Source organism: Erythrolamprus reginae, chromosome 1 (assembly GCF_031021105.1).
Source record: "Erythrolamprus reginae isolate rEryReg1 chromosome 1, rEryReg1.hap1, whole genome shotgun sequence".
In the NCBI taxonomy this organism is placed as follows: domain Eukaryota; kingdom Metazoa; phylum Chordata; class Lepidosauria; order Squamata; family Dipsadidae; genus Erythrolamprus; species Erythrolamprus reginae.
The window spans coordinates 48670375-48687757 of NC_091950.1; the positions used below are offsets into that span (position 1 = coordinate 48670375).

General features: G+C 40.7%; 1 protein-coding gene across 2 annotated transcripts in view; it reads right to left on the reverse strand.

The window, feature by feature from the left end:
* The window catches only part of LBHD2 (LBH domain containing 2), a 77253-nt gene that overhangs the window by 20430 nt on the left and 39440 nt on the right, over positions 1-17383 (reverse strand). For both annotated transcript variants that reach the window (XM_070751747.1, XM_070751755.1), the window contains exon 2: positions 3357-3462. The gene's annotated coding sequence lies outside the window, so the exon portion shown is untranslated. The remainder of the gene's footprint in view (positions 1-3356; positions 3463-17383) is intronic.

A 17383-nucleotide genomic window follows, 5' to 3' on the forward strand; every position in this document is an offset into this window, starting at 1 on the left:
AGGTGGCATGCATCAAATTGTTTCTGCGTCAAGAAGAGCCTTGGTTTGAAGAGACTTCGGATCACTGGCCCATCTCCCAAAGTCTGAGCCATAGACCTGGCATGCCATCAATCCACAGTTTTGACAATCCGTAGAAATGTCTATCATGACTTTTGCTGTTCTGCTATTGTTGCTCCGGAGTTATGTTCCTGCTTGGAAAAGATCTCACAACCATAACAATGAAGCCATGATGATGAAGGAAGACAATGTAGCCCTTATTTTCAGAGTGAGCTTTCCTTGATACACTGCAGACTATGACTACTTCTCTTCCTTTTTTTTTGGAAGAAGTGATTTGAAAAATTAGAGCTGTTCCCAGCTTATTGATGCCAGGCATAAATATCTATTCCATAGCCTCTTAATTAGGGGATATATCAGGAGATTTAAGGCACTATATGCAGTCTTAAGGATAATGGAAGCTAGATTGCTGTCAGCTTGGAGTCTTGCCTTTTACTTGCCTTTTACAGAAACCACTGGCTACCGAGTCCATGGAGAGGGGCGGCATACAAATCCAATCAATCAATCAATCAATCAATCAATCAATCAATCAATATAGCAGGGGTGTCAAACTCATTTTCATTGAAGGCCGCATCAAGGTTGTATTTGACTTTGTGTGGCCAGGGTGGCTGGGGCCAGCTCGACATCACTTGTGTCAGGGGTACCTGTGGTAGCCTGAGCGCTTTCATATCTGAAGGCATGTGAGGCATTGCTCTATGTCAGCTTTAGCATTCATTCATTCATTCATTCATTCATTCATTCATTCATTCATTCATTCATTCATTCATTCATTTATTAGACTTGTATGCCGCCCCTCTCCGTAGACTCAGGGCGGCTCACAACAACAATAAAACAATTCAAGACAAATCTAATAATTTAAAAACATTTAAAAAACCTGTTATTAAAGCAGACATACACACAAACAAACATACCATACATAAATTGTATAGGCCCGGGAGAGATGTCTGAATTCCCCCATGCCTGACAGCAGAGGTGGGTTTTAAGGAGTTTACGAAAGGCAAGGAGGGTGGGGGCAGTTCTAATCTCTGGGGGGAGCTGGTTCCAGAGGGTCGGGGCCGCCACAGAGGAGGCTCTTCCCCTGGGACCCGACAAACGACATCGTTTAGTCGATAGGACCTGGAGAATGCATTGGCCTGTTGATTTTCAGCCTTCTTTTTGGTCATTTTCACTCTCACCAGCTCAGGAAAGCCTCCTGAAGCCTGGGGATGGTGAAAAATGAGTAAGCCAGAAGTTCTCTTGTGTAACCCCCAGCCTCCTTTTTGCTATCAGAGGTCTTCAGGAACTTCTTTGGCTTTGGATAGTTGCAGCCAGGTCTCGTACACCTCCATCCATTTCTTCTGCAGCCAATAAGGCTTTCCTGAAGGCCTCTGCAGCTGATAGCAGAGCTCTAGATTGATCCAGAACTCTGTTACCAGCTAGAGAGGCCTTCAGGAAAGGAGTATAGGAAAGGCCTCTGTAGTTGATAACAGAACTCCGGGTTGATCTTCAGGAAAGCCTTGCTGAAAGCTGCAGCAGTGGCTATCTTGGAGTGGAAAGCTGGATCGGGAGCGGCAGCTGAAACCTCTGGGGCCCACCTGCTGCCAATCCCGGTTGCTAAGGATGATAACAATGACAAACCGGAAGTGCGTTTTTCCGAACTTCCGGTTTGTACATTGGGCAATTTTTTTTTGCCCCCAGAACTTTAGGAAAGCTTCAGAGTATGCCTCCCCGAGTCTTCGGAGAGGGGCGGCATACAAATCTAATAAATAACAACAATAACAATAACAATAACAATAACAACAACAATAACAACAACAACAACAATAATTATTATAATTATTATTATTATTGTTGTTGTTGTTGTTGTTGTTGTTGTTGTTGTTATTATTATTATTATTATTATTATTATTATTATTATTATTATTATTATTCCCTGAAGGATCTGGAGGACGAAAGGCCTTTTTCAAAGCTGAAAATCAGCTGGCCAGCACGCATGCACCCTGGAGCTGAAACCTGGCAAAGTGTCGCTTGCCCTCCGACCTGGCTCCCCTTGCTACCTGTGGCACGCATGCCATAGGCTCTTGCCACCAGGGGTTTAAGGCTTACAATGTAACGAGCTTAACCCAAAGGAAGTTTTTGAAAACACTTAAAGCGGCAGGACAATTAAGGTAAGGATTAGGCTAGAAATATAGGCATACCAGAATGCTTCTTTCCTGCCTCCCTTGCAGGATTAGCCCTGTAAAGTGGAAAATGATATCTTCCAACAACTGGTTCTCCCAACTGCTCAGAAAATTAACATCCGGTTCAGAAGAACCAGTGCAAACAATAGCAGCCCAGTTCTGCACAGGCTATTCCTTCACTGTTTTCAGGCTGGTCCTGCGGGCCAGATCTAAGCACCCCGTGGGCCAGATCTAGCCCCTGGGCCTTGAATTTAATACCCCTTATCTATAGTTATTCACGAAAGGTTCAGCTACAATTTGCCATGCAAAAGACATGCCAAATCATTTTTGCACAAACAAAGACACAGGCATCAAGTTTCCATTCCAAAAACATGGAAGCAACATATGATGTAAACTGCCTTGAATGTATATTAGTATTTTTTAGAATAGCATAGCATAGCATAGCATAGCATAGCATAGCATAGCATAGAATAGAATAGAATAGAATTCTTTATTGGCCAAGTGTGATTGGACACACAAGGGATTTGTCTTAGTGCATATGCTCTCAGTGTACATAAAATAAAAGATACATTTGTCAAGAATCATAAGGTACAAAACTTAATGATTGACATAGGGGTCAAATAGGCAATGAAGAAACAATCTATATTAGTAAAAATCTTAAGTTAAAGATTTAAAGATTTCTTAAATCTTTTCCATTCAAAAGCCTCAGTCACCATATGTCAATCCACAGTGAACTACTAGGACTTGCCCAAAGGATCTAACCTGCTGAGGTGTCTTTCATTCAGTAATATGTATTGGCTCATTTTACCCAAATGCCAGCAATATATAGAACTCACTTTAGGAATGGATTGAGATGCTTTCATTTTTTTCTGAACCTACCAGTAACTGTTTGCATAGCAGCAAAGATTAGCACAAGTGGTATGTCAATAGGCTCCTTTCTTTCCTACGAACTACGTTTGTAGTACACTCAGCGTGTAGTACAGACTACAGAGGTCAAAAACCTAGATCTAAACCTAAGAAGAAAGCATCTTTCATCCTCTTCACTAAAAGCAGGAATTGGCGATGAGTACATCATTAACAATTAAGCGTCTGAGCTGGGGTAAATAAGGGGAAGAAAATGGCATAAATGAAGATTACATTTACCTTCTAAGGACATGAATAGATTTATCTCCTGTAAAATCTATGCTTGTTGCCAATGTTCGCTCTGGGAAGGAAGTGTTGTGGCAATTGCGTCAATCACATAGAGCATCTGAAAAAGACAATATTGGAATGAATCAGAGGATGCAGTGGAAGTGACAAAGCTAGAAGAATGGGCGTAATGAACCTGAGATAAAAAGGGAACGAGAGGAAGCAGGCAGTTCCACGCTGAAAATTCTACAAAATTCCAAAAGAAAATTCAGGAGAATTTTGTATATATGGTAGATAGACCTAAGCAGTTGCTGGGGTAACAAAGATGCTTGGCTTTCTTCTATGACCTTGAAATCTGCCACTGTTTCTCCTCTGAGGAATCTTACCCAAAATATAATATTCAACCCACTTTGTGGAAAACAAACCTGACTTAAGCTTGAACCCATGTAGCCTTTACTGTTATTTCAACTCAGGATCAATAATTATGGATAATATGAGACCCAAAGATTGACTATATTTACCTGAAAGAAAGACCTATTGCTTTGTCAAATATTTTCTATTTAGTACCTATGTGGGGTGAGGAAGGTGGTAGAGATTTTAATAGCACCAGATTGCCTTCTGGGTGAGGTATATTGGTAAATGCTACCTGCTGTGGTTAGCTCTGGCCCAGCTCCTGCCCCAAGGACTGTGGATTTGGGGGAGACATCCACATGCTGCAGGCCTGTTTTGCTCCCAGTGGAATCTGATGAAGGCTCCTCTGACCAAGAAGACATGAGTGACAGGGAAGAGGAGAGTGTGGCAGACAGCTCAGAAGGAGATCAATTTTCTAGCTCCTCCTTGGATTCAGAACAAGAGTTAATGATACAGCCACGCATGCGGAGAGCGATGCATAGGCAACAACAACTGAGAGATTATTATCAAAGAAAATGAGGCCACCTGTGGTGGGGTGGGGCTGTGGTAATTAGTGAGGCTGCTATAAATAGCAGCCTGTGGGTTTGGCCATTGTGGAGGATTATCTGATCGTTGTGTTTCGTGCGTGCTTTAATGACTTTGACCTTTTGTATGCTGATTTTTCCCCGCTTTGAAACTAAACCAGAGCAAAGTGTGTTTCACTTTGTGAAAGAAGAAGGACTGTGAATTGCCTCACAGCTGCAAGCTAAGTGTCACAGAACTGATAAGGGACTTGTACAAATTAACAGTTTGGTTGGAGACGAGTGCTCTTTGCTATACCAAAAGAGGGCTTAGTTTAAGTGAATTTTCATTAGAAAGAACATTGTTTTGAATTTTCAAACGTGTGTGTATCTGAAATTTGTACCTGTGAATTTTCGGGAGGAGTCTACCAGAGAGCCCAACAGAACACTACTGATATATAATGCTACCCATTTTCTCAAAGAACTTATGACTTGCTCCTCAAATTATAACTATCCAAATTAAGTTTACTGAAAAAAATTAGATAGCCTAAGAGAAGTTATCTGAAACCTTTAAAAGACGGTATAGATATTTCCATATTCATTAATAAGAGTCCCTGTGGATTTTACCCGGTCAGTCATTGCTGACTATAGGAGGTGATGCTCATCTCCATTTTAAGGCCATTGAGCTATTACTGTCCAAAGACATTTCCATGGTAATGTAGCCAGCATGATATTGAGGAGCACTGTTTCCGCCCAAGTGAAGTGGTATCTATTTATCTACTTGCATTTGAATGCTTTTGAGCTGCTAGGTGGACAGGAACTTGGTGAAGATGGGCGCTCACCTCATCACATGACAGTTGGGTCTCAAAAAGCCCAGCATTTTAACCACTGAATTATTGCACCATCCATATTCACAAATGAGATTGAGAGAAAAAACCCTCCTTTCTTCAGACAGTATTCTAATAAAATATAAGCTCTTTCCCCCCAAAATATTGGTGGTTTTTATGTTTATGAAATTAAATTCTTTCATATCATCTTCAGTTTCTCCAAACAGAACATGCCCAATCTAATTTGAGTTTGTCCTTCTGCACAAATTCACAAATCCCCCATTGCTTTTATGCCCAATTTCCAGCCTAAAACAAAAATCAAAGACATCATCTCTTTACTTACACTGGTTTTCTTTAAAATGGTTGAAGAGTTTCACATTGCAAACTTGGATATGGAAATACAGTAAAAGCTGTATTTTATTTTGGCAATAAAGGACTCTCTCTCAATGTTTTCTCTAGCCTTGAAAATCTCTAAGATTTTCTTCCCATATTTTATGATTAAACCTGTGGCCTAGAGGTGGAGCTCTTGCCTCACAATCAGGAGTTTGTGAGTTCGATCCTAGGTAGAGGCAGATGTAGTATCTCCTGCTTGCGCAGGGGGTTGGACTAGATGACCTGCAAGGTCCCTTCCAACTCTGTTGTTCTATTCTATATGAGCCTCATGACAGACAAGGGAAAGGGGGAAGCTGAGAATCACATGACACTCAGATATTGTTTACAGATGAAACCTTCACTGTTTATAATTTTGGACTTATGGACAGCCAGTTAGAAGAGACTTATGAAAGACTGATGTTGAATATGGTAACAGCAGCAAAATTATTATATACACAAGAAACCTGGAGTGGTTTGTAAAGATTATGGAATTGGTGGAGGTGGCAAAATTGTCTTGTTTGATCAGGGATAAGACAGCAAGTACAAGAAAAAGTTGTAAACCTCTTATGGACTTTTTGGTGAAAATGGAAAAAAGAACTGATGATTTATAGATTTGATGATTAAAAAGGTCTGAATATGAGAAGAAGAAAATGCAATTTTAATGATGGGGGAATGAGAATAAGTTTGTAAGTGCTGTAAAAGAAGATTGGAGATTGCTTCTTAATATATCTTTGCTTTTTTCTATTTGTATCTTTTTCTATACACCTTAATTATTTAAGGCATATACAGTGTACTTCTAGATACGAGCTGCTCCACATGCGAATATTCCAAGTTACGAGCTGCGACGCAAGCGAAATTTCTGTTCGACACCCGAGCTCAAATTCGGGATATGAGCCGAGCTTCCGCTAGGTGGCGCAAGAATCCTTGCTTCTGGTTATCTCGGTGCGAAAAACGAAGTCTAAAGGCATTCATTCGAGATGCGAGTTGATCGACTTACGAGCTCGGGTCTGGAATGAATTAAACTCGTATGTCGAGGTACCACTGTACAAAGTGCATATTATTTCTTTTGCTTTTCTTTACATTATTTATATTTAGCATTTATTTATATGGGGTTTTTTAAAATAAAAATTAAACAATAAAAAAAAGATAACCAGAACATAATTATGGTAAACAGAATTGTGGAAGAAGGCAGACTAGTAACAAAAACTTTAAAAAATGTACAGTTGCCTTTTGGTCATAAATGATACTGAAGAACTAAAAGCCAACACTAGCAATTATTAAACAATTGATGACTCAAGTTAAATGGCAATCTACTTTAACTTTACTTTAAATAATCTGGGAAATACAGGCTAGGCTGCATTTGATGTCTAAATATATCAAAGATGGTAATGGAGATCCCAAAATTCTCAGGAGATTCTTAACATTGTTGTGGTTGGCTCTGGCCCAGCTCCTGCCCCAAGGAATGTGGAGGTGGATGCAGGGGAAACATCAACATGTCATAGGCCTGTTTTATTGCCGACAGAGTCAGGTAGTGCAGTTTCCTCGGACGAAGAAGAAGGTGGGAGTGACTTGGAAGAGGGGGGCTTGCCACACAGCCCAGGAAGTCAATCTCCATTATCTTCGGTCGATTTGGATGCGGAAGTCTTGGACCCACGCAGGCGCAGAGTTATGCGTAGAATAGACCAATTGAGGACATATTACAGGAGATGAGAGAGGTCACCTGTGTTTGGGTGGGGCTCTAGTAATTAGAGCTGCTAATACAAATAGCAGTGTGTTGGTTTGGCCATTGTGGAAGATTATCTGATCGCAGTTCTTCAGGACCGTGCTTTGCTGTCTTCTGGACTTTGTTTGTTGATTTTTTACACCTTTGAAACCAAAGCAGAGCAAAGTGTGTGTGTCTCACTTCGTTGGAAGAAGGAGGGGTGTGACGTTTCTTCACAACTGCTAGCTAAGTACTTAAGGACTGATTAAGGGAATTGTACAGCCTACAAGGTTGTTTTGGGACGAGTGCTCTTTGCAATACAAAAAGGGTGCTTTGTTTCTTTTGAATTTTGTGATAAAGAACATTGTTTTGAATTTTCAAACGTGTGTGTGTCTGAAATTTGAACCCTTGAATTTTCGGGAGGCTCATACCAGAGAGCCCGGCAGAACAAACATGGTGCATGCTTCCTTCCTTCCTGGCTTATCTGCCTACCATTTGGTGGGGGGGGGGGAGGAACATGGTTACATACTTCAGTGGAGGTTTTTATAATAGGGGACTTGAAGTATGTTGAAGGGAAAAGTGACTGGCAAATAGATTTTGATTAAACACTCTGCCCATTAGAGTACCGCTACCCTCTGGCTGTCAGGCCTGGAAGCCATCTTTTACTTTGGATCCTCAGAGCTGCCACACTTGATGGATGGAAATGCTGTGGGAAATGGGAGGGAATGAGGGTGTGTGGAGACATGATGAGATGTATAGGCATAGCAACATTCCCTTCCCTGGAGTCAAGGGCGTTCAGCCTTCACCTGGAGAGGCGTGATTGGGAGGAACTCCATTTGGGATGGGGACATGATTGGAACATGCAATGAACATGTGGGTGCACTTCAGAAGAAAGAACTTTGATTTTGATTTTGGGTGGGGAAAACCCAGAGGCCTTTCAGATTTCGGTTTTCCCAGATGTACCAATATGACATCTCTAATTTATTTATTTTATTTATTTATTTATTTTGTCCAATACATAATGAGGGTTTTAGTGGGTATATATCTATATACACATAGTAAAATACATGATGAAGGTTATAGCGGAGATACTCATAGTAAAATATATCTAAGAAATAATAGAAAAGAAGATATAGTAATAGAACATATCAATGAAAGAATAGAAGAAGAGATATAGGAATAGAAGAAAGGTATAGGAGATATAGGAGAGCAATAGGAAAGGGGACGGAAGGCACTCTAGTGCACTTGTACTCGTAGAACTTTGAGGAGAAAGGTCTGCCTTGGAGTTTTACTTCTGCTGGGAGTGTTACTTGGAACCCTGATACTGGCTATCATGTTGTTTATTAATGACCATTAAATAAGTCACTGTATACAGAGAGAGAGATGTACTGTATATACAGAGAGAGAGAGAGAGGAAGAGAGAGAGAGAGAGAGACTGGAATGTTTGTACTGCTAAAAGGACTTGAAAAGTTATGAAAGACAGCAAACATCAAGTTCCAACAGAGGGTCCAGTCTATCCTTCCCAATTCAAGGAATCTAATAAAAACATTTTATGCCAGCCACAGCCATTTCCCTAGAGTTGTAAAAAGGTGTCTTCACTGAAATGAATAGCAGTAGTGTGCAAGCTGTATGCCTTATAGTAATTTGGATCATAGCCACAGAGGTTTAACAAACCTTTTTAGTTAGGAATAATTTCAGTCATAATGTAGAATAGTAAATTAATCAGGCAATGATTTCGTTCAAAAATAACAATTAGGGAAAAAAATGTCTCTTATCTCTCAATACTCATTTTTTGAAAAGATCCTGGGTCATTACAATTAAAGAGATTCTAATGCTTCACAATTACCTCTGTATTTACAAGCCAACTCCGTTTTCGTAGAATATAGAACATTGAATCATAAGCAGTATCATATTATTTGTGTTACGGATCTGTATAAAACTTGGCTTATATTCTGTTCCAGGATTCATCTGAACTCTCTAGGCAATTTTACCCTTTCTTCTTCCTGCTCTATCCAATTTGCTTATATTTATGATAAAAATAGGCTGACATATGATGTCCAAATGACAAATGATAAAATATATTGTTTAAAAAGAATAGCAAATCTCTGTTCTCTAAATCGCATTCTGGATATAAATTGTTTCATCTCCTATCCTAAAAATGATGCTTTAGAGCACTGCACACCCTGACAACTAGAAACAAGAACAGTCCCCCCCCCGAACGTGATCACTCTGCTAAACAAATAAGTCCCTCAACACTGTCAACCTATTCACATTACTATTATATTATTCTTTTCATCGTTCCTATCACCGATCTTCTCCCACTTATGACTGCATGGCTGTAACTTTGTTGCTTATATTCTTACCATTATATTGATATTGTTTCCTAGTATGATTTAATTGCTTATTATATCCTATGACAACCAATAAGTGTTGTACCTTATTATTCTTTTTATGTACACTTTGAGCATATGCACAAAGACAACTTTCTTGTGTGTCCAATCACACTTGGCCAATAAAGAATTCTATTCTATTCTATTCTATTCTATTCTATTAGAAACATAGAAACATAGAAGTCTGACGGCAGAAAAAGACCTCATGGTCCATCTAGTCTGCCCTTATACTATTTTCTATATTTTATCTTAGGATGGATATATGTTTATCCCAGGCATGTTTAAATTCAGTTACTGTGGATTTATCTACCATGTCTGCTGGAAGTTTGTTCCAAGGATCTACTACTCTTTCAGTAAAATAATATTTTCTCATGTTGCTTTTGATCTTTCCCCCAACTAATTTCAGATTGTGTCCCCTTGTTCTTGTGTTCACTTTCCTATTAAAAACACTTCCCTCCTGGACCTTATTTAACCCTTTAACATATTTAAATGTTTCGATCATGTCCCCCCTTTTCCTTCTGTCCTCCAGACTATACAGATTGAGTTCATTAAGTCTTTCCTGATACGTTTTATGCTATTCTATTCTATTCTATTCTATTCTATCACTGTTCATGATACTAACACCCATTTAAATTTATTTATTTATTTATTTACTTACTTACTTACTTATTTAGTCAAATGTGCATTAGATAGAACGTACAGCATGATTTTAATATATGAAATGAATATGAATAAAAATAAAAGGGTACAGTGTAACAGGGATGGTAGGCACACTAATGTGCTTATGCACATCCCTTACAGACCTCTTACGAATATGTTGAAGTCAATAGTAGACAGTCAAAGGTTAAAATTTTGGGGGCTTGGGGATAAAACCACAGAGTCATGTAGTGTATTCAAGCATTGACCACTCTGCTGCAGAAGTTGTATTTTCTGCAATCGAGTTTGGAGTGGTTAACTTTAAGTTTGTATCTATTGTATGATCACAATCTGAAGTTAGTTGGGGGAAAGATCAAAAGCAACATGATCATGTATTGTTGTGGTTGAAGCTAAAGTTGTCGTTGACAGGTAGGACTTTGTAGCAGATAATTTTATGAACTATGCTTAGATCGGACCCAAGGCAGTGTAGTTCTAAATTGTCTAAGCCCAGAATTTCAAGTTTGGTGGCATAAGGTATTCTGTTGCGAGCAGAGGAGTGGAGGACTCTTCTCACCAGATATCTCTGGACACGTTCAATTGTATTAATGTCCTATATGCAGTGCGGTTCCAGTCAGATGAGCGGTATTTCAAAATTGGTCTAGGAAATGTTTTGCGTGCTCTGGTTAGTAGTGCAATATAATATAATATAATATAATGTAATGTAATGTAATGTAATGTAATATAATATAATGTAATGCAATGCAATGCAACACTATGAAAAGCAATGCAATGAAAAGCAATGCAATGAAATACAATTCCTTGAACCAGGCTACTCTTACATTGTTCTTGAAGCAAAATTTTAGCCATTGCAAAAACAATTATTATAATATAGAATAATCTACCCAGACAAGACTGTATAGGATTTGATGTATGGATTTCCTTCCATCCTCCCTCGCTCCCTTCCCTTTTCCTCTCCATCCTCTCTTCTTATATGAGCCTAAAAGCCAAGTTTTATACAGATCCATAACAACAAATAATATGATACTGGTTTCATTAAAATAAACAACCTAACCCAAATCGACATCACTGTAGACCCCATTGAAAAAGCAATTATTGACCTCAAACCTTCCCTATCAGTCGTACCAGACGGTCTTTGTGCATACTTCGTAAAAAAGCTTTCTTCTGCTATAGCTGAACCTCTAAGCATTATCTTCCAAAAATCCTTCAGGAACAGCACACTCCCCAAGCTATGGTCAAAAGCAGTAGTCATCCCCATCTTCAAAAAAGGAGAGCCTTCTCTCGTTGACAACTACAGACCAATATCACTATGCTGCGTCTCATGTAAAATCATGGAATCAATTATAAATCAATCAATCACCCTTTATTTAGAATCTAATAACCTACTCTCTAACAAACAATTTGGATTCAGAAAGAAATTATCCTGCAACCTACAACTACTTCACTGAAAAAACATATGGATTACCCACCTAGATCAAGGAAAATCCATTGATGCAATTTATATTGACTTTTGCAAAGCCTTTGACTCAGTGGTCCATGACAAACTACTCCTAAAACTCAAATCCTATGGCATCTCAGGATTCCTCCACAGCTGGATTACTGCATTCCTTTCAAATAGGCAACAAGTTGTCAAAATTGGAAGCGCCATTTCCACCCCCATCCCTGTTAAAAGTGGCGTTCCCCAGGGCAGCGTACTAAGTCCTACTCTTCATTCTCTACATCAACGACCTCTGCGATCATATCACAAGCAACTGTGTTCTTTTTGCCGATGATGTAAAACTTTTCAACACCACGGACAACACATCTATTCTCCAAAAAGACCTTGACTTTGTCTCAGATTGGTCTAGCACCTGGCAACTTCAAATATCAACCAACAAATGCTTTACCCTTCACATCGGCAAAAAGAATCCAAACCTCATATATAAACTGAATAAACAAAATCTCACAGCCAACCCCCACTCAGTAAAAGACCTTGGAATACTAATATCAAATGACCTAAGTGCTAAAGCCCATTGCAACAATATCGCCAAAAAGGCTTCTAGAGTTGTTAACCTGATCCTATGTAGCTTCTGCTCCGGCAATCTCACACTACTCACCAGAGCCTACAAAACTTTTCCAGACCCATCCTTGAATACAACTCATCTGTCTGGAACCCATACCACATCTTGGACATCAACACCCTCGAAAACGCCCAAAGATACTTCACCAGAAGAGCCCTCCACTCCTCCTCTCGAACCAGAATACCCTACAAAAATAGACTAAAAATCCTGGCTCTAGAAAGCTTAGAACTACGACGCCTAAAACACAATTTAAGTATTGCCCACAAGATCATATGCTGCAACGTCCTGCCTGTCAATGACTACTTCAGCTTCAACCGCAACAACACAAGAGCACGCAACAGATTCAAACTTAATATTAATCGCTCCAAACTTGACTGTAAAAAATATGACTTTAGCAATCGAGTTGTCGAAGCGTGGAACTCATTACCGGACTTAGTAGTGTCAACCCCTAACCCCCAACATTTCTCCCTTAGACTATCCACGATTGACCTCTCCAGGTTTCTAAGAGGTCAGTAAGGGGTGTACATAAGTGCACTAGTGTGCCTTTCGTCCCCTGTCCAATTGTCTCTCCTTATCTTATATATCATACATCTTTTCTTCCTTTCATATATCTTCTCCTCTATTTTTATCTTTTCTTCTATCCTTTTCATTATATATAATACTTCATGTCTATTCTCTTCAATATGTATTGTGTATTGGACAAAATAAATAAATAAATAAATAAATTAATTAATAAATTTAAAAAAACAGATTTAAGTATAGGAAGTTGTCTTAATCAAAGTTAGATCTATTAATTAAGACTGCAGCTTGGGATTTGTCTCCCATAGATGTCTACTTATCTAGAGCAAATGTGTAATTTATCATTTTACCCAGATAGTGTAATGTTATAGTTCATATAAGTGATATGGTTCACTTGCCAACATATTATTGGTATTCTGTTTTTGTTTTTAATTTGGATGTTCAGTTTTTCAAACTAAATTTAGATTGTTCTTTCTCTATTGTGTTTTGTGTGTTCCAATCTGAGATCTTCTAATTTACCAATGAGAGTACTAATTGGAATTACAGAACTTGTTTGCAACATTTTATCCCTAACTGAACCATTGGTCCAGATGAGTGAACAGGCTGGCTGAAAAACAGCATTTGAATTCCTGAATTCCCAAGACAACAGCTTGGATTCCAAATTAACCAGAACATTTTGAAAACTTCCTGTAATCACCCAAACCTATTTTCCAGATACAATATTTTTCCAATACAGTGATCCCCCGGTTATTGCGTCCCCGACCATTGCGAACAGGGTAATTTGCGATTTTTCAACCCGGAAGTCAAAACACCATCTATGCATGCGTGCCCTTTTTTTCTATGGGCACGCATGCGTAGATGGCGCCCAGCAGATCAGCTGCTGGGCGGCTTCCCTGGGTCTTCCCCCTCTTGCTGGCATCAGCAAGGAGTTTCCCCACCGCCCACGCAAACTCCTCGCTGCCGCTCGCCCGCCCTTCGCCCGCCCACGCCGTTCGCTCCCCCTCTTGCTGGCGGGAGGGCGAGAAGCCCTCCCCAGCACCCGCGAGGGAAGCCAAGCCGGCAGCAATGTCGCCGCCGCTGCAGCCAACGCGCGCTACGATCTTCCGGGCCAGCCAGGCTCAGCGGATCAAGCCCGGCTCCTCTCGGCCCAGCATCCCGGGCCAAGCGGCTGCCTTCCGTCACTGAGCCTGGTTCGCCCGGAAGATCGTAGCGCGCGTTGGCTGCAGCGGCGAGGGAAGCCAAGCCGGCAGCAATGTCGCCGCCGCTGCAGCCAACGCGCGCTATGATCTTCCGGGCCAGCCAGGCTCAGCGGATCAAGCCCGGCTCCTCTCGGCCCAGCATCCCGGGCCAAACGGCTGTCTTCCGTCACTGAGCCTGGCTCGCCCGGAAGATCGTAGCGCACGTTGGCTGCGCTGGCGAGGGAAGCCAAGCAGGCGCGCCGTTCTCCGCTGACTCCTAAAGCGGGGAAGTTCACCAGGAGTCAGCGGAGAATGGCGCAACTGTTTTAAAACGATCGGAGCTTTCCAATGAGTCCCGAAGACAAACGTCAAACTTCCGCGTTTGTCTTCGGGACTCATTGGAAAGCCGCGCGGGTGTTTTAAAACATCCCCGCCGACATGGGGGGCTTGCTAGCACCCCCCCAAACCCGGGTTGGGGGTTCGGGGGGGGGGTGCTAGCGAGCCCCCCATGTCGGCGGCGACGTTTTAAAACACCCGCGCCGCCCCCAATCTTCGGCTCCTCGCTAGCGCTGCGGAAGTTAAAAACACCATCTGCACATGCGCAGATGGTGTTTTTACTTCTGCAGCGCTACTTCGCGAAAATCCGCTCGTTGCGGGGGGTCCTGGAACGGAACCCTCGCAACGAGCGGGGGATCACTGTATAACCTTTGTACAATGGAACCAATGCAACATTCTAAGCAAAAATATGGAGCTGTCCTGGAGTTTACATTTATTTATTTATTGATTGATTGATTGATTGAGTTGATTTGATTTTTATGCTGCCCTTCTCCTTAGACTCAGGGCGGCTTACAACATATTAGCAATAGCACTTTTTTAACAGAGCCAGCCTATTGCCCCCACAATCCGGGTCCTCATTTTACCCACCTCGGAAGGATGGAAGGCTGAGCCGGTAATGAGATTTGAACCACTGACCTTCAGATCTACAAGTCAGCTTCAGTGGTCTGCAGTACAGCACTCTACCTACTGCGCCACCCTGGCTCATTATAGCCATAACATTCTTATAGCTATAACATTCTTATAGCCATAACCAACTCTCCAACTCCTGTATTTTATAGGTCCTCTATTAATATATTGTTTGTATATGAATTCTTTCGCTGTATGAACAGTAGAAAATCATGCTGCATGCAAGTGTAATCCATTTAGGTCAACTAGATTCTACCACAAGCATAACAAAAAAGGCACTGTCATTCTGTTGTTCTCCCCAATGGTTAACTTTTAGTGCCCTGGTGCTAAGTTTTATAGCCCTATGAATTAATTCCTAAAACGATAGCTATCATCACATCATGTGGCCTTGCATTTTATTTGTTTATTCCATGTTTTGCAACTATGAAGTTATTCCTGTTATCAGGATAGGAAGATCTATTCCAAAAAAGCTTTAAGAGTATATTCAGTTAACTGTATACAGTGGCTTTTTAATGGAGGATAAAATATATAATTACCTCCAGCATTACCTTGCCTGCCACAAGTTAGTCATTCATAATATCACTTGAAGTGCTGTTCTCAATTCCAAGAACATTTGATCCTTCAGTATCTGTGACAAATCATCACTACTCTGACTCACAGCTTAAATGCCTCAAGCTAAAAAAATTCCTCTCTATATAATGTGTATATGGCTTGATATAATATCCTATCAATTGCTTTACTGAAAGGGAAGTTGACTTGTGAGCATATCATGTTGAGAGGTTGTAATTTTGGAGCAATAACTGAAACTTGCACATGGCACTAATAAATATTAAATACTAGCTGATAATTCGGCGTTGCCCAGGTATTTATTTATCCCAACTCTGTATTAGAAATGCCTAATAGGGGTGCCCAAAGTCAAGTTCCTAGGCATTGATGGCAAAGGCATCTACCTGATGGAGAGCAAACTGGGTGATTCATGAGACACCCACACTGAGGAACCAGAGTGACCTTCAGGCTTCCCTGAAGGGTCTACAAAATTTATATAATATTTTTTTCAAGGACAAGGCATTGGTATTGATTGATTTTTTAAATAGAGCTAACAATTTTAGAGTAGTTTATTTAATTTTACTTAATTGGATTTTGCATAATGTATTGTATTTTCTTTTTTATATGTTATAAGCTGCCCCTAGTCTCCAGAGAGGGGCAGCATATAAATCATATATATACAGTTATACCTCGTCTTACGAACCTAATTGGTTCCAGGGGGAGGTTCGTAAGACGAAAGGTTCGTAAGACGAAACATTGTTTCCCATAGGAAACAATGTAAAGTCAATTAATCCGTGCAAGCAAAAAAAAACCCCACAAAAAAAAGGCGTTCGGCGACTGCTGGGACGCGCGGCTGTTTTAAAAGGTGACAGCCGGCCTGGGCGGCTTCCCAGCAGCTTCCCGAAGCCGAACGCCAAACCCGAACTTCCGCGTTCGGCATTCGGCGACTGCTGGGAAGCCGCGGGGCTGTTTTAAAAGGTGACAGCCGGGCTGGGGGGCTTCCCAGCAACCTCCCGAACCCTGAACCCGGAAGTTCGGCAAAAGTTCGGGGTTCGGGAGGTTGCTGGGAAGCCCCCCAGGCCGGCTGTCACCTTTTAAAACAGCCGCGCGGCTTCCCAGCAGCATATTCGGGTTTCTTCCCGTGTGTACGTAATATATAAACATTAAGTAATTATAATGTTAATTTTAAATAACTTTTAAAATATTTTTTAAAAAACTTTGTACCAATAGGCTTCAATTAATCAATATTTTTCAATTCATTCAAACTTAATAAAAAAGCCAAACCTTGAAGTTGGCTAAATTTTGATTATCAAAGATTTTCTGATTTGGCTGTTTTGATTTACAAAGGGAGGAAGAAAGGGAACTCTATAAGCAAAAAAGCCACATATCTGCTATTTTTATGACTTTCTGAACGTAGACAATAGTCATCTATAACAGCAGTGTTCAACCTTACTGCCAAGGAACTCAAGACAAGAGAGAGCAATGTAACCACAATTTCTCCCCATAATCACATTTTTAGGTCAGGTAAAATATTTCAAGACATCCTTGCCATCTTCATGGTGGAATATGATTTCATGGAATAATATGGTTGGAAGAAGGCATCTAAACCATCAATTGCAAACTCATGGGGTGAGTAGAAATCCAAAGGGTTTTTTTTTTAAAAAAATTAAAATTAAATTAAAACCCCCAGATGGCTGTCTCTCTATCTTCCATTTCATTACATTCAGGAAATGTAAGAGCCTGGGTGGCGCAGCAGGTAGAGTGCTGTACTGCAGGCCACAGAAGCTGACAGTAGATCTGTAGGTCAGCAGTTCAAATCTCATCACCGACTCAAGGTTGACTCAGCCTTCCATCCTTCCGAGGCGGGTAAAATGAGGACCCGGATTGTGGGGGCAATATGCTGGCTCTGTTAAGAAGTGC